Source organism: Telopea speciosissima, chromosome 4 (assembly GCF_018873765.1).
Source record: "Telopea speciosissima isolate NSW1024214 ecotype Mountain lineage chromosome 4, Tspe_v1, whole genome shotgun sequence".
Classification (NCBI taxonomy): Eukaryota; Viridiplantae; Streptophyta; class Magnoliopsida; order Proteales; family Proteaceae; genus Telopea; species Telopea speciosissima.
The window spans coordinates 54,150,009-54,168,690 of record NC_057919.1 but is presented as its reverse complement, the minus strand read 5'-3'; the positions used below and the strand labels follow the sequence as shown (position 1 = coordinate 54,168,690).

Below are 18,682 nucleotides of genomic sequence, written 5' to 3'. Positions count from 1 at the left end.
GGGTTGTATGTCTTCTCCCCGCCATCTTTTCAAATGAGTGCCAATATTGTTGCGGGAACAACATTGGATGGGTGGCATAGCCGACTGGGTCATCCCTATAAAGACTTACTTCATCCCATGATTTGCATAAGTAAATTGCCTTGTAATAATAAATCCCTATCCCCCCTTTGCAAGGCATGTCAATTAGGAAAATCTTGTCATTGACATTTACCCCTTTCCCCCTCTCATAGTTTATTTTCGCTTGAACTATTTTTTATCGATGTTTGGGGCCCCAGCCAGGTCTCTTCGGTTTCTAGCCATCGGTATTTTGTCATCTTTGTTGATGACTTTTTGAAGTACATATGGTTTTACCCAATGACCCATAAATCCAAAGTTTTTCAAAATTTTTGTCATTTCCAAACCTTAGTTGAGCATCAATTTTCCCGTAAAATTATCTCTATCCAAACCGATTGGGGAGGTGAGTATCGCACTCTCCCCTCCTTTTTTGACTAAATGGGTATTCGCCATAGAGTTTTGGCCCCCCCCCATACACATGAGCAACAAGGCTCTATTGAGAGGCGACATCGCCACATTGTTGAGACCGGCCTCTATCTCCTTGGCCATAGCTCGGTTCCCCAGTACTATTGGCACAATGCATTTGACATGGCAGTCTATCTAATCAACCGAATGCCATCCAAGGCTTCAATGGACCTTTCCCCATTTCAACTATTATTTCACAAAGCACCCGATTATTCTTTTCTTCGGGTATCCGGGTGCTTATGATTTTCATTTTTAAGGCCATATAATAATCACAAAATGGACTACTGGTCTACCCCATGTGTGTTCCTTAGTTACAGTACCTCGCATACCGGCTATATCTATCTTGACCACTCTACACATAAAATTTATATAGCCCGGCATGTCAGGTTTCATGAATCTGAGTTTCCCTTCGCTTCACAAACCACCTCCTCCTCAACCTCATCATTGGCACCTCTACCAACATCTCCATGGGCAATTTCTCCCAATAGGCTACCACCACCACCCAATCGACCATCACCCAACCCACCCTTACACTCTCCCATTGCCACTACTCCATCCACCCCACCCTCTCCTCAACAAATCAGTCCTAACCTTCCCTCCCCACCCCAGCCGAACGCTACACCATCCCCAATGTGGCGTACCCACTCTATCCACGACCTATACCTTCACACCACTCCCATCCCCACCGCTCAATCTACCACTACAAACCCCTCCCTTGAACCCACCTGTTACACTCAAGCCAACAAAGTTTCGGAGTGGCGTACGACGATGATGGAAGAATTCAATGCTCTCTTAAAAAATGGCATTGGGATCTCGTACCACCCCCTGGCCCATCTAAAAATATTGTGGGTTGTAAATGGGTGTATCGAGTCAAAAGGAAAGCAGATGGCTCTCTTAAGCGGTATAAGGCTCGCCTTGTGGCAAAGGGCTACCAACAACAATCCGGCATTGATTACACTAAAACTTTCAGTCCGGTTGTTAAGCCCACCACCACACTTGCAGTTTCAAATGGTTGGGTCATGCGCCAACTAGATGTCCATAATGCCTTCTTGCATCGCATACTTCAAGAAGAGGTTTACGTGTCCCAGCCTCCCGGATTTGTTGACCCGATCAAACCCAACCATGTCCGCAAATTATTGAAGTCTCTCTATGGGCTTAAGCAAGCTCCACAGGCTTGGTTCACATGCCTCTCCCAGTTCTTGCTTAAAATTGGATTCAAGGCATCACAGACAGATCCCTCTTTATTCATATATCGAGAGGCTGCCAACACTATTTTGTTTCTTATATATGTTGATGACATCGTTGTCACTGGGAATTCCAAGGACCAAATATCAACTCTTCTCCAGCAACTAGTGTAGGAATTTGCTATCAAGGACTCAGGCCCATTGCATTTCTTTCTAGGGGTTGAGGCTCTCCCCCATGGTCAAGGCCTACTTCTTTGTCAGTCTCAATTTATTGGTGATTTTTTGACAAGGGCCGGCATGACTAATTGTAAGCCCCTACAAACTCCAATGTCAACCACTATGGCCCTTACCGCCACCTCTGGTACTCCTATGGCCGATCCGACATTGTATCGATCCATTGTCGGGGCACTTCAATATGTGACCTTGACTCGCCCAGATGCATCCTTTGCGGTTAATAAAGCCTACCAATACATGCATGTCCCAACTGAAACTCATTGGGGGTTATAGTCAAGCGGATTCTCCGTTATCTCAAAGGCACCCAATCACATGGCTTGTTGATTAACCGCCATTCTGATGTCCGGTTACAAGCCTTTAGTGATGCTGATTAGGCTGGTTACGACGATGATAGAAAGTCCACAGGCAGATTCGCCATCTTTCTCGGGACTAACCTTATCTCATGGATATCAAGAAAATAGCGTACTATTGCACGCTTTCTACAGAAGCAGAATACAAGGCCCTGGCAGATGCGGCTGCTGAATTAATCTGGCTCCAATCGTTATTCACCGAACTTGGCATCACTCTATCTGGCCCGCCGATACTTTGGTGTGACAACATGGGTGCCACCTATCTCTCGGCCAACCCAGTCTTTCATGCCTGGACCAAACATGTGGAAATTGACTTTCATTTCGTCAGGGATCGTGTCATCAGTCGTGAATTTCTCGTCCAGTTCATCTCCACAAAGGACCAACTAGCAGACATCCTCACAAAGGCCTTAGCAATGGCCCGGTTCCAATTCTTACGTGACAAGTTAAAGCTTCGATGCTCGAAACCTTCCACTTGAGGGGGCGTATTTACCAAATATTGGATTCCCTCCTAAACTTGGGAACCCAATATTTGGTTCTATCCTTCCACTCAACTCTAGACAAGAATTTCACAAAATCATTCAATCAAGGATGTACCAATTGTACATACCAAACATAGGATGTGTTATACTTGTAAATTCTATTCTATATATATTTTGTAATAGTCCATTCTTTTAATCAAGGAAAATTCATTCAATTAAATTATGGTTTAGTATACACCATTCCCAAAACAAATCCAATTCCAGATCACTCCTTTGGTAGTCTTCAGCCACCAGATTAGCACATCTCAGCTTCCAAAAGAACAAGCAATACATCTGAGAGGAAAAAAAAATAATAGGCCTTGAGCTACATCTGCTTATCTATGGACTTGGCATCAATAAAATTTATCATTTTAGAATTCAGAAACCACTCAAGAAAATAAAGAAAAAACAGTTTAAATGACTACGAGAAAATATAAACCTCATCCAATCCCCTCCTGTAAACAAACAGCAAGGAAAAAAACTGAGATGGACTCCATGTATATATGTCTTATGACTAAGAGAAAATACAAACCATGTATATATGCCTTATTGCATTGATTGTGAGTAAAAGGAGTTGCATCGTGATGGATTCCAATTCTATTGCTCCAAACTTAAACTACTACACGAAGCTTAAACAGCAATGGAAATAAAACAACCATGATCGAGTATCTGTTGATCCTATATTTGGAACTTCCACTTAATTATCACTTAGTCTAGCTAGGAAGGTTCCCATTGGTTCCACCCAATACCAGACTGGTCCCCTTGAAGCACATTACTCTCATTGGGTTTTTGTAGGTGAAGTTTCCATGCTTGAGAAAATGACCCAGTCAAATACTGGTGTCATTGGGTGGTGTTGCCTAATTAGGATTTTAAACATGATAGTTTTGTACTAGAGGAGTTCACCAAGAGTCATAAAGAGTTAAGATATAGTTATGGGACCATTGAACAGCAAAGTGGCGACTACTGAAACTAATAGAAGCTCCATTAAATAGAGCACCCACCATTCAGTAGGACCACTGAACACTAAAAAGTGAATGCCTAACTTCATAGGACAGTTTGGAAGAAATGTAACATGTTCACATTATAACCACTACCAAAAAAGAGTGAAGTGGATAGCTTACTTTTGTATGCCATTCACTCAAAGACTATAGATTTCTGATGAATAGCATCAACAAGGAAGTTTAGAAAGATCAAGTTCCACACACCATAAGAGGGGAATCAAGCATTACATATGGCTCATATCTGAAGTAGGCCCAAGATATAGAGGATTTTTCTGGAATCAACTTTTAAGGATTTTCCTCAGAGCAACTTCTATTGTATTGTTTTAAATGATAATGGGGGTTTTTAGTTTCCACCCCTAGTCTATGTTGCCGACTTGCATGGTTCTTTCTTGTCTTCCCTATCAATAGAAAAAGGTAGTAAAGGTAAGGGAGAGGGTTGGGCACACCTCTGGCTTTCCTAGAGCTACCGTCTGTGCCCAATGGAAAGGGTAGGAACGGGAGGGCAGGAAGCGTATCAAATTGTATCAATTCGTATCTATCGATACATTTATTTGAAAAATAAGTATCTTATCGGCCAATATATAAATACTTAATTCTAAAACCATACTTCACTAATGCCCTAGTATAAATAAAGACTTTACATAATAGAGGGTTTTTTCGTTTTAGGGGTGGGGGTGTGTGGCAAATATTCATTCCAAGGACCAACCATGCTTGCACAACAATTGTATGGTCTTAAATTGATGCAACAATCTCCAACCTGAGAGGACAGAGGATTTAAGCCAAAGGCGAAGCCCGACATGAATAAAGATGTACACCTTGGAGAAATGGAACTCTTGGTGACAATGGACTCGGGCAACAAGATACCTTGACAATAAGCTGAAATAGCACAGCTGCAACGAAAAACAGTCAAGCACAATTAGAAATGTTCTTTAAAAGTGAATTTCTCTCTACCTAAAAACTCTCAATTGTATACAAAAGCAAAAGGTTCACACAGGGAAGACTCTCCCAAGCCAATATCCTCTTTAACCATTTCCAAGGAGAATGAAAATTAAGATGAACCAACAAACACTACACAAGTATATCAACTTAGAAGTACATGGCATTAACATTGCATTCTTACATTGACCAAGTTGCTTGACTCATCCTCAATCTAACCGTTCCATCTGCAACATAAGAAAAAATGCAATACTTAGGGTCAATTTGGTTAGAACTAAAGTAAGTGAAAATAACCAGTGAAGATCAACATATTTTTCACTCATACTTCCAGCCAAATGCCATTAAAGTTGCTACAAAAAGTACAAGGAATGGGAGCATTGAACCATCAGTTACCAACAACGTACAACACAAAAATGTATTCAATACACACACCTGGCAGAGATGATGGAATACCAATATTTGAAGTAGCATTCCAGAAAATTCCCAAAACAAAGAACCTCTAGCCCTCTATTAATCAACAGGAATATTAAGATGCAATAATTCTTAGACTAATCCAATCCCTTTGGGTTTAACAAGGATAAACCCTAGAACAATCATACCCATATGAACCCTAGAACACAACAGTAATGGAAATACAAGGGGACTGATTGTACCTTTCACCTTCGTATATTGATGAGGAATAATAATAGAATATCCAATTTGATCTCCTCCTTCGCAACCTTAGACCAATAAACCTTGAAGGGATCTTCTACAATCTCCCGTTTTCATAGTGAGCACCCTTTTCTTGTGGGAGAAATAGGGAAGTAAATGACGTGAGTACAGGGACCCTCCTTATTAGTAATTATAAAAATACTGTCCCAGGTCCCTAACCCACTTCCACAATGGGCTAGAGCTGGCCCATCCCAAATAGAACTGGGTGACATGGTTGAACCAGCTCCAGTATTAGGATCCCCACCAATTAACCAGTCCAAGTAATTAATTAAGCCCATAACTTTGGAAATTACTTACAATCTTCCACTTGAGCTAGATTAATTACTGAGTCCATCTCAATTGATGTGGCCATGGAATCCCTCTACCTTTATATGTCACAACTTTGATTTACTCAACAACATACCATATTGAATAACAGCAGAAGATATACCTCAATATACGGTATACAACTTTCTGTTATCACGAACAGGGCACACTTGTCAAATAAACCGCTTTGAGATGTGTAACCATGAAACTGAAAATTCATTTAGGTCCTATATCTGATTATAAAATCAGAGTGCCTTAAACAACCTTATAGGAACACTCTTTGATATTAACCAATACTTGGGCAAACCGCCATAACCTTGGGTTAATGTAAAACTTTGGCAAACCATATATAACTTTGGCGAACCGCCCATAACTTTGGCAAGCTGTCAATAACTGATATATCAGATGAATGAATCAAAATAAGTCACACATGTGCAAAACAATGAGCAATACAACACATATATAAATAAATAACTATGTTCATATAGATGTCTGAAAGATAAAAGTAAAGGCAAACCAATACAGAACTCCCACTAGACAAACATGTCAAAAGCCTCAACAACACCCATACAAGAAATATGTTCCCTGAACTCTCCCACTGGCAATGCCTTTGTCAAAGGATCTACCAACATGTTGTCAGTCATAATGTGCTCCACAATAATCTGCCTCTCATTGACCTTTTCTCTCACCATGAGATACTTTATCTCAATGTACTTGGAACCTACAGACTTCTTGTTGTAGTATTCATATCTTCCACATTATCATTCATGTTCTCAAGGATAGATCTTTTCATCAAGGTGACACACTTTCTATTAGCAGTTTTTCATATTTCTAATTTCTATTTCTCCTCAGTGGTGCTAGTGGTTGTAACTATGGGCTTAGGCTCTCTAAAAGGTAAGTCCAACTCCATCAGACATAGTATTACATCCAGGTCCTCTTTCTATTTTTTTATAGTTATCACTAGATAGGACAGGGACAGTGGAAAATAGACTATTCTGAATAGACATCCTAGAGACAGTACAACTTAGATAAGTATACACACTAAATCAATGGATGCATAACTTAGGTATGCTATAAACACACCAAAATAATCAAATCAACTAGTATGAGAGACTATAAAATACTAGCAATATCATCCAAATGAGAGTCTCAACCGCACTACATCTTCACCCTTTGGGGCATAAGATGTACTGGTCCTCTCATAATACCACATTTACCGTGAAAAAAATGTTAACTCAAGAATTCTATCACATTTGGGCATATAGAACCCCTAAATTATCATTCCTTCCCAAAAGTGTATGTGCATATATATATTTTCTTTAAACTTGAGAAGCAACACCTTTGGGTAAATACTACCAACTTTGCTGCCCTGACAAACTATAGAGAAACTTGAAGTGCCACTTTGGTGGTCAACATCTCATTCCCCTACGGCTCCCATAAATAATATTTTGTAGCCAAAAGGTGGAATAATATGAATTACATAAATTAAAACAAATTTATCAATGCTCTAGTATAATGATGTCATGCACAAATAGAAGTTTTGGCAAGTTTAAGTTCCCATAAATAATCAACATAATGCCAAAATTCAAATTTGTAATTCAAAAATGTAACCCCACAAAGGGAGGGACACAAACCTCAAAAAGTGTGCTCTTAAAGTTACTATTTTGACCAACAGAAGACACCACGACGTAGGCCTCAAAAAAACAAAACCATAGAGTTTGGAAATAGCCAAAACGGACCTAGAATGCGCTCCCATGAGCCAGTCAAAGTTGAAGAGTGATTGCACTCTCCATGGTCAAACCTTTTTGTTCAATTCTGGTGTGATTTGGTTCAAAGGCGACTTAACTGAACCGAACTGGTTCAAATCGAGTCAGATCGGGTTAACCAAACCAACCCGGTCCAAAAAAAAGTGAACTGGCCCGAGTTGACCCATCGGATCGAACATCGGGTTGGCGGGTCGGAAAATCTGGTCACTTTTCGGGTACTGGGTCGGGTCATCTAACCAGTTCGGGTCGAGTTGACTGTGTCTTTGGCCAGGTTGATGCTAGGTTGGACACACGGGTCGGGTCAGATTTAATTGGGTTGATCTTGACCCACAAGGTAAATCCAAGAATATTCCATTGGAATATTCAAAACAAATAACGTTTTTCAAAATGTTACGTTTTTGTTTAACTTTTTACTTTTTTACTTTACCTTTTTAACTTTTAACTTCTACCTTTTTCAAACTTTGAAATCCGTTTTCAAACTTTTGAACCTTTATTTTTTTTAAACTTTCAAACTTTGGATTCTGAAATATTGCTTAGGAATATTTCATTATCCTCAACAATCTCCTCTTCTTTAACTTATCTCTTTTTTCTTCATGTTTCTTTACCTCACGTTTTGCAGGTTTTTTAGGAGAATGAACCGTAACCAGCGGAGGAATGATGATGTGCACTAGGCCACTGCCAGCCATGCAACCTCCCGGGGAAGGAACGTCGAACACCGACCACCTTTGCTGGTCATCCAATGACGGAAAATACCTCTTCGGCCGGCTGAAAAACCCAAAAAAAAAGAAAAGGAACAATGTTGTTTTTTCTTTTTTTTTTTTTAAAAAAAAACTACGGCAGTATCCGACTAATCACCCCACCGTAGGCCATTCCGTCACTAGGTACGATTTCGCCAACCATCGATGATGGTCAGTAGCCATCCCATGGTCAGAAACCCTTGTACTGCAAGCCAAAAAACCAACAAAACGACCCCTTTTAAAAATAAAAAAAAAAACTGTCAAACTAGTTTTCACAAAACACAACAGTAGTGTTCCAATAGTGATTTTCCAAATCAAAACGTTTTTGTCATCTCTAATCCCTTACTGAGCATACAAATTGGAAGCTATTAAATAAATAAACCCCAATTTGGGCAGCGGAAACACCTTAAATTTTTTTTATGCAAAACATTCATGGTTGATTCTAAGTCATATTGGATGGCTCTGATGCCACTTTTTATATGGCCTAAACCTGCCTTTCTTACTAAACCTCTTCTTGTTCCAGTAAGGTCCAACATCACCCTTAGAAGTGGTGACATTTGCACTCTCAATTTTCTTCTTACTTTTCTTGTTTTACTCTATAGGCTCTTACCTCTGTATCCTTGAGTTCTAAGGAGACAAGAACCTAAGTCTGGTTGATGAGACATGGCCATGCGATCAGAGCGTGAATAACAGCTCTGGTATCACTTGTTAGACAAATCCAATTCCTTTGGGTTTAACAAGGATAAACCCTAGAACAATCATGCCCATATGAACCCTAGAACACAACAATAATGGAAATAGAAGGGAAGGGATTGTACCTTTCACCTTCGTATGTCAATGAAGAATAATAATAGAATACCCAATTCGATCTCCTCCTTAATCTGCAGCCTTAGACCAATAAACCTTGAAGGGATCTTCTGTAGTCTCCCATTTTCACGGTGAGCACCCTTTTCTTATGGGAGAAATAGGGAAATAAATGACATGACTACAGGGATCCTCCTTATTAGTATTTATAAAAATATTGTCCCAGGACCCTAACCCACTTCCACAATGGGCTAGAGCTGGCCCATCCCAAATAAAACCAGGTGACGTGCTTGAACCAGCTCCAGTATTAGGATCCGTACCAATTAACCGGTCCAAGTAATTAATAAGCCCATAACTTTGGAAATTACTTACAATAACTACATGTACCCAGCAGTTTTAACGACCAATAGCCTTCTAATAAGCAACAAAACAAGGAATAGAAAGCACCACAATAACAGGTAGCAATGTATCAAAAGTATGAAGATTTCAGAATCAGAAAAGAAGAAAATTGAAGAATAAGAAGAAAATAGAAGGGAAGAGGGGATATGACCAAGATCTTTCACCTATGATCATAAACAAAGGAATCAAGAGATTGGATCTGCTAGACTACTAGATGGATTAAACAATAGAGAACAAATAGAAACTTGTAGAATAAATTAGAGAACCAGAAAAAATCAGAATGGAAGACCTATAGGGGAAAATCAATAACTCAAAGGGGACTATTCAGATGGTTCTGATTTTCAAGTCAAGTGACCTTATTGATCAAGTTATCAAATGGAAAATTCCCACAGAATTCTGAAGGGGAAATCAGGGGACAATTGCACAATTCTACCTCTACTAGGAAAACAGGGCAGATGGATTAGAACTGGGAATCTAGCCAAATAAACTAAGGTTTTAGATCTGATATTAAGAGATTATGTTAAAAAGAAGTAATCCACAAAATTTAAGGTCAATCTCAGCAGATTTGAGAGAGCTCTGATATAAACTAGAATACAGGAAGAAGCTATAAAAATAGGGTATCACCAACTATAATTTAGAAAGCTGGATTGGAAGAATAAAAAGAGAAACTAGACAATAGAAAAGTTGAATAAGAGAGCCCACAAGGAATCCAACATCCCTGGAATCCACTGTGTATGTGAGAATCCCCCTCAAGTAACTACTGAATCCACTACAATCATTGTACTCAAAAAATTGAACTTTAATTAATCATAAAAACGTGGGTTAGGCCATAGGCCATTAGATCTATATATAGAATTCATACACTGACCCTCTAATACTTGTAAACTGACTTGGAATTCAAACTATTACTTGGAATAGTGAAATCAGACATGAAATTGACACTCCTATTACCTTAGGACTCTAAATCACATAGGATACTCTGAATAGGAAAAATCTTTTCTAACAACTACTACTATTAACTCTAGGACTAACATTTAGACACTAGTAACATCACTCTAACTTTACTAAGAAAGTGTTACTAGTATTCCTATAAATGGTTCCATTACAATGAAAATCTATAGGGCCAAAGGGTCACAAATTTCTTTAGTGGCCCTCAACCATCTGGCCATCCCCCAAAAAACAAACAGTTTGTCATTTCATTTCTTCTTGTCAGGCCTTATCTCAAGCCTTTGTTCCTTAGTTTCCCCTCTAGTCTAAAATCTTGTTGGGTCTTGTCGGGCCTTATCTCAATGTCACGCCCTAAACCACCCCCTATGAGGATTAGGTAGGTGACCATAATTGCACGGTAGCAATCCGCCAAACCCCAAGGATCCAGAAGCAGTTAATATCATTCACAAACACACACACCCATAGCAATGGATAAAGATAGAAACACAGAGTGCTGCGGAAGCTAATATTTACATTAAACCATCAAAGATAAAATATATACAACATTGTTCTAGTTCTTGTTCTCTCACATCATACAACTGGCAGTCTCAACACTTCCAACCAATAGCTTTACAAAATAATCAAAAGGGGGCATGACAACATGGGCCTCGAATAAAGCTATACAAAAGGGGATTGGATAGTAGATTCCTATCTACATCAAAAGAAAAATCCCAAGTTTAGAAGAAAGTCAGCTGCCCACTCCTCAAGGGCCATCTTCAACTATCAGCGTAAGCACCCACACCACAGGGATGACCTCCGACCGGGTCCAGACCCACACAATCATAATCAGCATGACTCTCCTGCTTGAGAGGAGTCTCCCAGCCAACATGACATCCACCTACAATATCATCTAACAAGAGAAATATACAAGAGTGTGAGCTCCACCGAGCCCGTGAATGAAATATAAACCATGCATGCACATGCAAGCACAACCGTGAGCCTATATGCAATGAGGTTCATTAATATTATTTAGCCACCTATCAACAAAGCTCAGTCAGGTTCTGTGCTACTACAATCCTCAATACATATATCCCTAGTGCGGGCTTCTAACCCCTTCCCGCGATACACCCATTGAGTTATTGGAGAAAACCGGTCGGCTCCCGCATCAATCACCAAGGTCAGCCCGACCAGCCCTCTAAGATTAATCTGTGATACCACCTTCTTGAAGATGGGCACCCAGCCGAACGATACTCGGAGGGCATCAGTTCTCTCACAGGCATCCAACACCTTAACCCCTGTTGGCAAGGGTTCGTAGCATGGGAGATGTTACCCTAACCACATGCAATATACATGAGCATAGTATGAGTCAGGTGGTGTCCCGCATCCCATTCTATGGACCACTACCAGCCCCATTTCCAAGCTAACTACGACATCTAATCTAGCAATTCCACATATAAGCATCATCATCCATTTCTATTGTCCATCAGATAAGATTCGGAATTTAAATAAGATTATAAAACAATTCAAAGTAATTAAAAATAGTAAATATTGTTGTTGTTGTTGTCATGACCCATTAGTCATGTTACACCTACACTCATGGTGTAATTCCACTCACCTTGCACTAGTCTCGCTTGCTCTTCAGTCAGCTCGGTCCCAGCCAGTATCTGACACTGCATCTCAAGCTTGGGATTATAACCTAAGTTAACGAGACCATTAAAATATGTCAAACATGGTTTAAAAGTAGGTTAATGTCCTAGGGTTGGTCTAGGTTTAATTGGATCCAGCTTTGAACACACAATCATTATTTATAATTCTCTGGGACTTGCACTAGGCCCTTGGGTGAAACTCCCAGTGCATCACCCACAGATGCAGAGCTCATCTTTTATGAATTTTATTACCAAGGTTTATCTTCTTATAGCCCTATCAATCATATAAAACAGTGCCAAGGTTTCTAGTTCAGGTTTGGCTTAGTCTGTGTGTGGGTTCCAGGCTTTGTGGGGTCCACTTGTGCATCCAAGGTGTAGGTATCAGCAAGGATGGATGGGGGAGGGTTTTTAGGTCATTTGTAAGCTCCACACATTGTTCTAGACTTGTGGGTACTGTTCCAAAATATAGGAATCAAATTAGAGGCCAAATGGCACCACTAGGCATTTGGGTCAATCGCTCAGTCACTGTTTAAAACGAATTTTCATGTTTAAATATGGATTTCTTCTTTCTACCTGGCCTCAAATTGACCAAGGGTGATTCCTAAGGGTATCTATCATACATTCACAAGGAATGGAATAGACTTAAGGGTTTCTAAACCTATACACACATGTAGGTAGTAGGTTGGGTTTTAAATTAACAAAATTGAACTTAATTAACAAGGATCTGCTTTAAAATCATAGAATTACTTCGTATCAGTATATAGATCACCTATGTAGAGCTAGAACAGAATTGGTTCTAAGCTAAAACATATAGAAAACCACATGCATGCTAGGATCTAAGCTTAAATTGCACAATTTAAGTGTTAATTCCATAGTTTAGCTTGCGAGCAAGCAAGCTGGAAACGAGATTTTAGTTGATGAGTCGAGCATGGTTATCCCCCTCTGCGATGGATGGTCATAGCGAGACCTTCTCATTATTTAGATAAGCATCGTGGCTGTACCTTGTTTCTTTTACTATAATAGATTATAAACCTCATTTAAATGGCTAGATCATGCATGAAATGTACATGCATGCATGATCTATTGCTTCTTTAAGCTCCTAGGTGTTATTTCTAACATTTTTAGTTAAAAAACACAACTTGTAACCATATGGACTGAACTTATTCTTAATGGACAGCAAGTATTCTATACTAACATAGGTTATATTCCATTACCTTCAGGTGTGGAGATGTGCAGATCCAACCCCAATTCAGATCCCTTACTTCCCCTTCCTCTTTCTTCTCTTTCCTTCTCTTCTCCTTCCTTTCTTTCTTTCTTTCTTCTCTCAACCGTTGGAAATAGTAAGAAAAATGAAATAAGAGGGCTGGGCCCTCCTATTTATAGGTCCCCTTAGCACTAAGGCTTGTTTGGCCCTGCTGCCCCATATTCCAAAATACATTTTTAACTAAATTCATGCCCATTTCAACTACATAGGTGGGGCCCACATGGTTCCAAAGATGGGGAATGGTTTCTAAAATTCCCATATACTTCTAGGGGATGTTTACAAGTAATGTACGTAGTTCCCATTTGTTTGGGATATAAAATACAAGTTTCAAACACTCTGGGCATTTGGGTCAATCGCCCAGAGAATGAATCTCTGCTGTTTTTACTGTGGCCTTTCACAAGGGTTGGGGCTTCCACTTGGGCACCTCTCCTACACCATTTCCAAGGCAAAATGAACATCTGTATGGGCATGGCCCCCATGTACTTATCAGAGAAAGATTACCTAGAGTTGAAGCTGTACATCAGGCAGTGGGCTGAGCAGCTGCATGGATCTGCAACCCATCTCCTCACAGGTATGATGGATGACATCGTTGGTGGTTCTCTACTGATTTTAACCATAGGGGTGATACACCACAATGTGCTTGGGTGGTTGGCCCTAGGCTCATATCCTTTAGGCAAAGTTTCAATCAGTTTGGGGTAGATTTAACATTCTCCCCACCTTACAAAAATTTCATCCTCAAAATTGGCTTACTGATGAGCACATTTATTTGTGAAATCTTAGGGCCATAGAGCATGCATTTTTATACTTGGAAAGGAGCTACTCGAGGTTTTTGTTTGTGTTTTCAGGTTTTAGGTGAATTCTTGTGAAAATGGAGCAAATGATACTAAGGAACGTTTTTAAGCTATTTAGTGGTGTTTGGCAGTAGCCGAAAGCGCCCAGGAGTCGAGAAAATCAAGTTTAGATTGAGCACTGAAAGAATCACGCCAATTAGTCAAATTTGAATGTGAGTACAATGGGCCCTTTAGCATAATTTTGAGGTGTTAATAGTATAAATGTCTAGCCCGTCGAGTCAGCTTCGTAACGGTTCAAACGACACTTGATTCCGAGTTGAAACGAAGAAGTTATGGCTGTTTCCGTAATGACACGCGAAAATGGCATGCCACTGTTTTCAATTTTTATGATAGGGGTTTGTTTATAATTATCAAAAATTGGCCGGGAAAAAAGTAAAGCGGAAGTTTGGATTTGAGGGGCTGTATTGCAATTATCAGAAGTTATCTTTTCTGTTAGTCGAAAGATTCCATTTGGAAGGCTCTAGAGCAGTCCAACTTCAACTTGAGATATCTTGGGCTCCTGAACTCCAAATTGGACGAAATTTGGGTCTATTTTGGGTGATTTTTTGCAAGGAATGCAACAGTGAAGCCTATATAAGCATCCCATGCTCCATGTTTTTTGAAGGACAGAATGGAGATTTAATTAATTCTTGAAGGGAATCCTAGTCATCACCCTCACTCTCTCTCTCCTTCAAATTTCCAAGGGGCATTACAGGAATTTTACTTTGGATAAATTTCTTTTGAAAAATATTCTCTCATCCATGGAAGGTTGAAAGGTCAAAGATGTCTTGATCACATGACTTGGAGAAGACTCTTGCAAAGAAAAGGAAGCACAAGAATAGGATTAGAAAGTCATTTTTTGGAAAATAGAAGGTTTTTGTAGCTAAGATTTGTATCCCTCCCTCTTTCTATTTTTTATTTTTTTTCTTGGGATTCAAGTAATGAAAAGGAGGAAGGAGAAGAGAATATTCTCTTTATATTCTCTTCTCTTAGGGAATATTTCTCCTACCTCTTCTCTCTTCTCCCTTCTCCTCTCCTTCCCCCTATAAATACCCCTTGCCCTTTGGGTTGTAACTAGTTAATTTTTAGTTAGTTCTAATTCAATTTTTAGTTCAATTTTTATGCAATTTTAGTTCAATTAGTGAATGAAATTTCTTCTTTTCTTCTTCTAGTTTGATTTTATGATTTCAATTCCATGGTTGTAATGCTTTTGATTCATGCTTTAATTTTATGTCTTCAATTGGGTTGTAATAATTTAATTCTGGTTTCATTTTAAAGCTTTCTAGTCTAGGCTTCTAATTCTAATGAGAAGAATTAGAGACTTGGAAGAGGAAGCCATGCAAGGATTGTTCAAGTATTCAAGCTTCTTCAACTATATTCATGCAAAGCCTAATTAGTTCATGCACTTTCAACTTTGGTAGAAGGGGGTATCAATGTCTTATTTTTATTTTTATGTTCTTCTTCTTCTTAACCTCTTAATTCTTTTAGTTTTTAATTCCTTCTTCTTATTCTCTACCTCTTTCTTCTTCTATTAGTTTTATTTTATTAGTATTCTCATCTCCATTAATCCCTCCATTCTATTAGGAATTTTCATTCTCTATTATTTTTATTTTCATTCTCATTCGCTACCTCTCTAATTCAATCATGCTTTTAGGATTTTATTTTTTTTATTCACTATTATCATCATGCATTATGGTAAGATTTTAATTTAATTATTTTTGTTTTAATTTCAGATTTGGTAACGCCATTTCAAGTGTGGTAGAAGCAAGCAAATTCAGTCCAGTTCAAACACCTTCGGGTTTTACATCTCTAATCTCTTAGTCTCATTCTCCCTCTCTAATCTCTTTCTTTTGTTTTTTTTATGTGGTTGTGGTGTGGCTGCGATTTATTCCTTCCAATCCACGTTAGTTTTGATAGCTTAGATGGATATATGTTAGGACGCCAATTCAATTCGTTAGATACATAATTTCGATAGATGCTTGTGAGTTAGGATACGTTAATTTAATTATCATTAGTTTAATTCTACACTTTAATTAATTTGGTTCACTTTGCATTGCTTTTAAATGAGTAAAATAGAGTGGCGCACATCTCCTTGAGTTCGACCCGTAGCTTTGACTGATCCGTACGCTTGCGGTTATTATTTCTTACAAACACTTACCCAATAGCTCGAAGAGTTGAGGGTAATTATCTTGCATTTCTTTCTCGCGCTCCCATGACGCTTCCTCTATTGGGCAGTTTCCCCATCGAACCTTAATGAATGCGACCGTGCGGTTATGGAGGTTATGCTCCTTTCTGTCTAGTATCTTTGTCGACTGTTCCTCATAGGTCATATCAGCATTCAGCTGCTCTGGTTCGGCCGAGAGTACATGTGTCGGGTTGTTGATATATTTCCTTAGCATCGACATATGGAATACATCATGGACGGCTTCTAAAAATGGTGGTAGGGCCAGTCGATACGCTATTGGTCCAATCCTCTTCAGGATTTCATATGGGCCAATGTATCTCAGGCTCAGTTTTTCCTTCCTGTTGAAACTCAGCAACCCCTTTGTTGGAGAAACTCGGAGAAACACCTTCTCACCAACTCCAAATTCAATGTCTTTCCTCCAGTTGTCGGCATAGCTCTTTTGTTTGGACTGAGCCGCTCTGATCCTTTCCCTAATCGCATCTACTTTTTCACTAGTTGCTTATATCATCTCAGGACCTAGATACTTTCGTTCTCCAACTTCGTCCTAGTATAATGGTATGCAGCACTTCCGACCATATAAAGCTTCATATGGTGACATGTCAATGGTGGAGTGGTAATTGTTATTGTAAGCAAATTCCACCAAGTGAATGTGGGTGTCCCAGCTGTCCTTCATTTCTAGTATGTAACCTCTGAGCATGTCTTCCAGAGTTTGAATGGTTCTTTCGGATTGTCTGTCCATCTGGGGATGAAAAGTCGTGCTAAGATTTAGCTGGGATCCCAGCACCTGTTGTAAACTCTTCAAAAATCTTGACGTGAATCGGGGATCCCTGTTGGACACGATGCTGACGGGTATGCCATGTAGGCGGATCACATTTTCAATATAAAGTTGGGCAAGCTTTTCCATCGAATAGGTTATCTTGATGGGAATAAAGTGAGCTGCCTTCGTTAATCTATCAACTATTACCCATATTGCATTCATTCCTCTTCTTGTAGTGGGTAAATTGGTCACGAAGTCCATGGTAATTCTTTCCCATTTCCATTTAGGAATCGAAAGTGGTTGCAACAATCCATAAGGTCTGTATCTCTCCGCCTTTATTTGCTAGTAGGTGGGGCATTCAGACACGTACAGTGCTACAGTTTGCTTCATTCCGATCCACCAATAGTACTTCTTCATATCTTTATACATTTTGGTGCTTCCAAGGTGTATTAAATAGGGGGAATTGTGCGCCTCCCTAAGAATCTGGTCTTGTACATCATAATCACCCAACACGCACAATCCATCTCTAAACTTTAATGCCCCATCATTGGCCAATGAGAAGTCTGGGTCCCCGTGAACTCCTTATTTTATCTCCTAGATGATCTTTGCTAGTCCGGGGTCTCTGGACTGCTTCTCGGTTATCTCTTCTCGGATCGACGGCTGTATGTCCATAGCTGCCAACTGTATAGCCGTTCCCTCAATTATGAGTTCTAAATCAAACTTCCAAGCTTCTTCTATTAACTGTTCGCTAACAACCAAGGAAGCGAGGGATGTGGTTTGGGATTTTCTATGTAGTGCATCCGCCACTACATTGGCCTTACCAAGGTGGCATTGAATATCACAGTCATAGTCCTTTACCAATTCTAACCACCGCCTCTGTCTCATGTTTAATTCCTTCTAGATGAAGAAATACTTCAGGCTCTTGTGGTCGCTGAAGATTTCGCTCTTCTCACCATAAAGGTAGTGCCACCAAATTTTCAAAGCGAAAACTATCGCAGCCAACTCTAGGTTGTGAGTGGGGTAGTTCTTCTCGTGTTCCTTCAACTACCTTGAGGCGTAGATGACCACTTTTCCTTTTTGCATTAGTACACCGTCTAATCCTGTTTGGGATGCATCTGCATACACAACCATGCCACCGGTGCCATCTAGAATGGTTAGTACTAGTGCCGTCACCAATCGATTTCTTAGTTCTTGAAAACTTTTCTTGCAACCGTTGGTCCATTCAAACTTTGCACCCTTCTTCATTAGCTTTGTCATGGATGGCAAGGTGCGTGAGAAATTTTCAATGAATCGACGGTAATACCCAACTAATCCTAGGAAGCTACAGATCTCTGTGGCATTCTTTAGAGTCTCCCACTCGAGAACCGCCTTCACCATATCTGGGTGTTCTTTGATGCCATCCTTGGTGATGATATGTCCCAAGAATCCGATCTGGTAGAGCCAAAATTCACACTTGTTGAATTTGGCGAATAGTCTGTGCTCCCTTAATCACTGCAATACGAACCTAAGGTGTTGAGCATGTTCCTCTTCACTTTTGGAGTAGATTAGAATGTCGTTGATGAATACAATGATAAACTTATCTGACACATCGTGGAATACCCTATTCAT

The 18,682-nt window shown here is 39.6% G+C and overlaps 1 long non-coding RNA gene across 1 annotated transcript; it reads right to left on the bottom strand.

Annotated features, from left to right (window-relative positions):
• Positions 1–295: 295 nt before the first annotated feature.
• On the bottom strand, positions 296–6,104 carry LOC122660123. The gene is made up of 3 exons (XR_006332627.1): positions 5,969–6,104; positions 3,431–3,434; positions 296–314 (listed from the first exon to the last, which is right to left on the bottom strand). It is a non-coding gene; the product is annotated as an uncharacterized LOC122660123 (long non-coding RNA).
• Between the last annotated feature and the right edge of the window lie 12,578 nt (positions 6,105–18,682).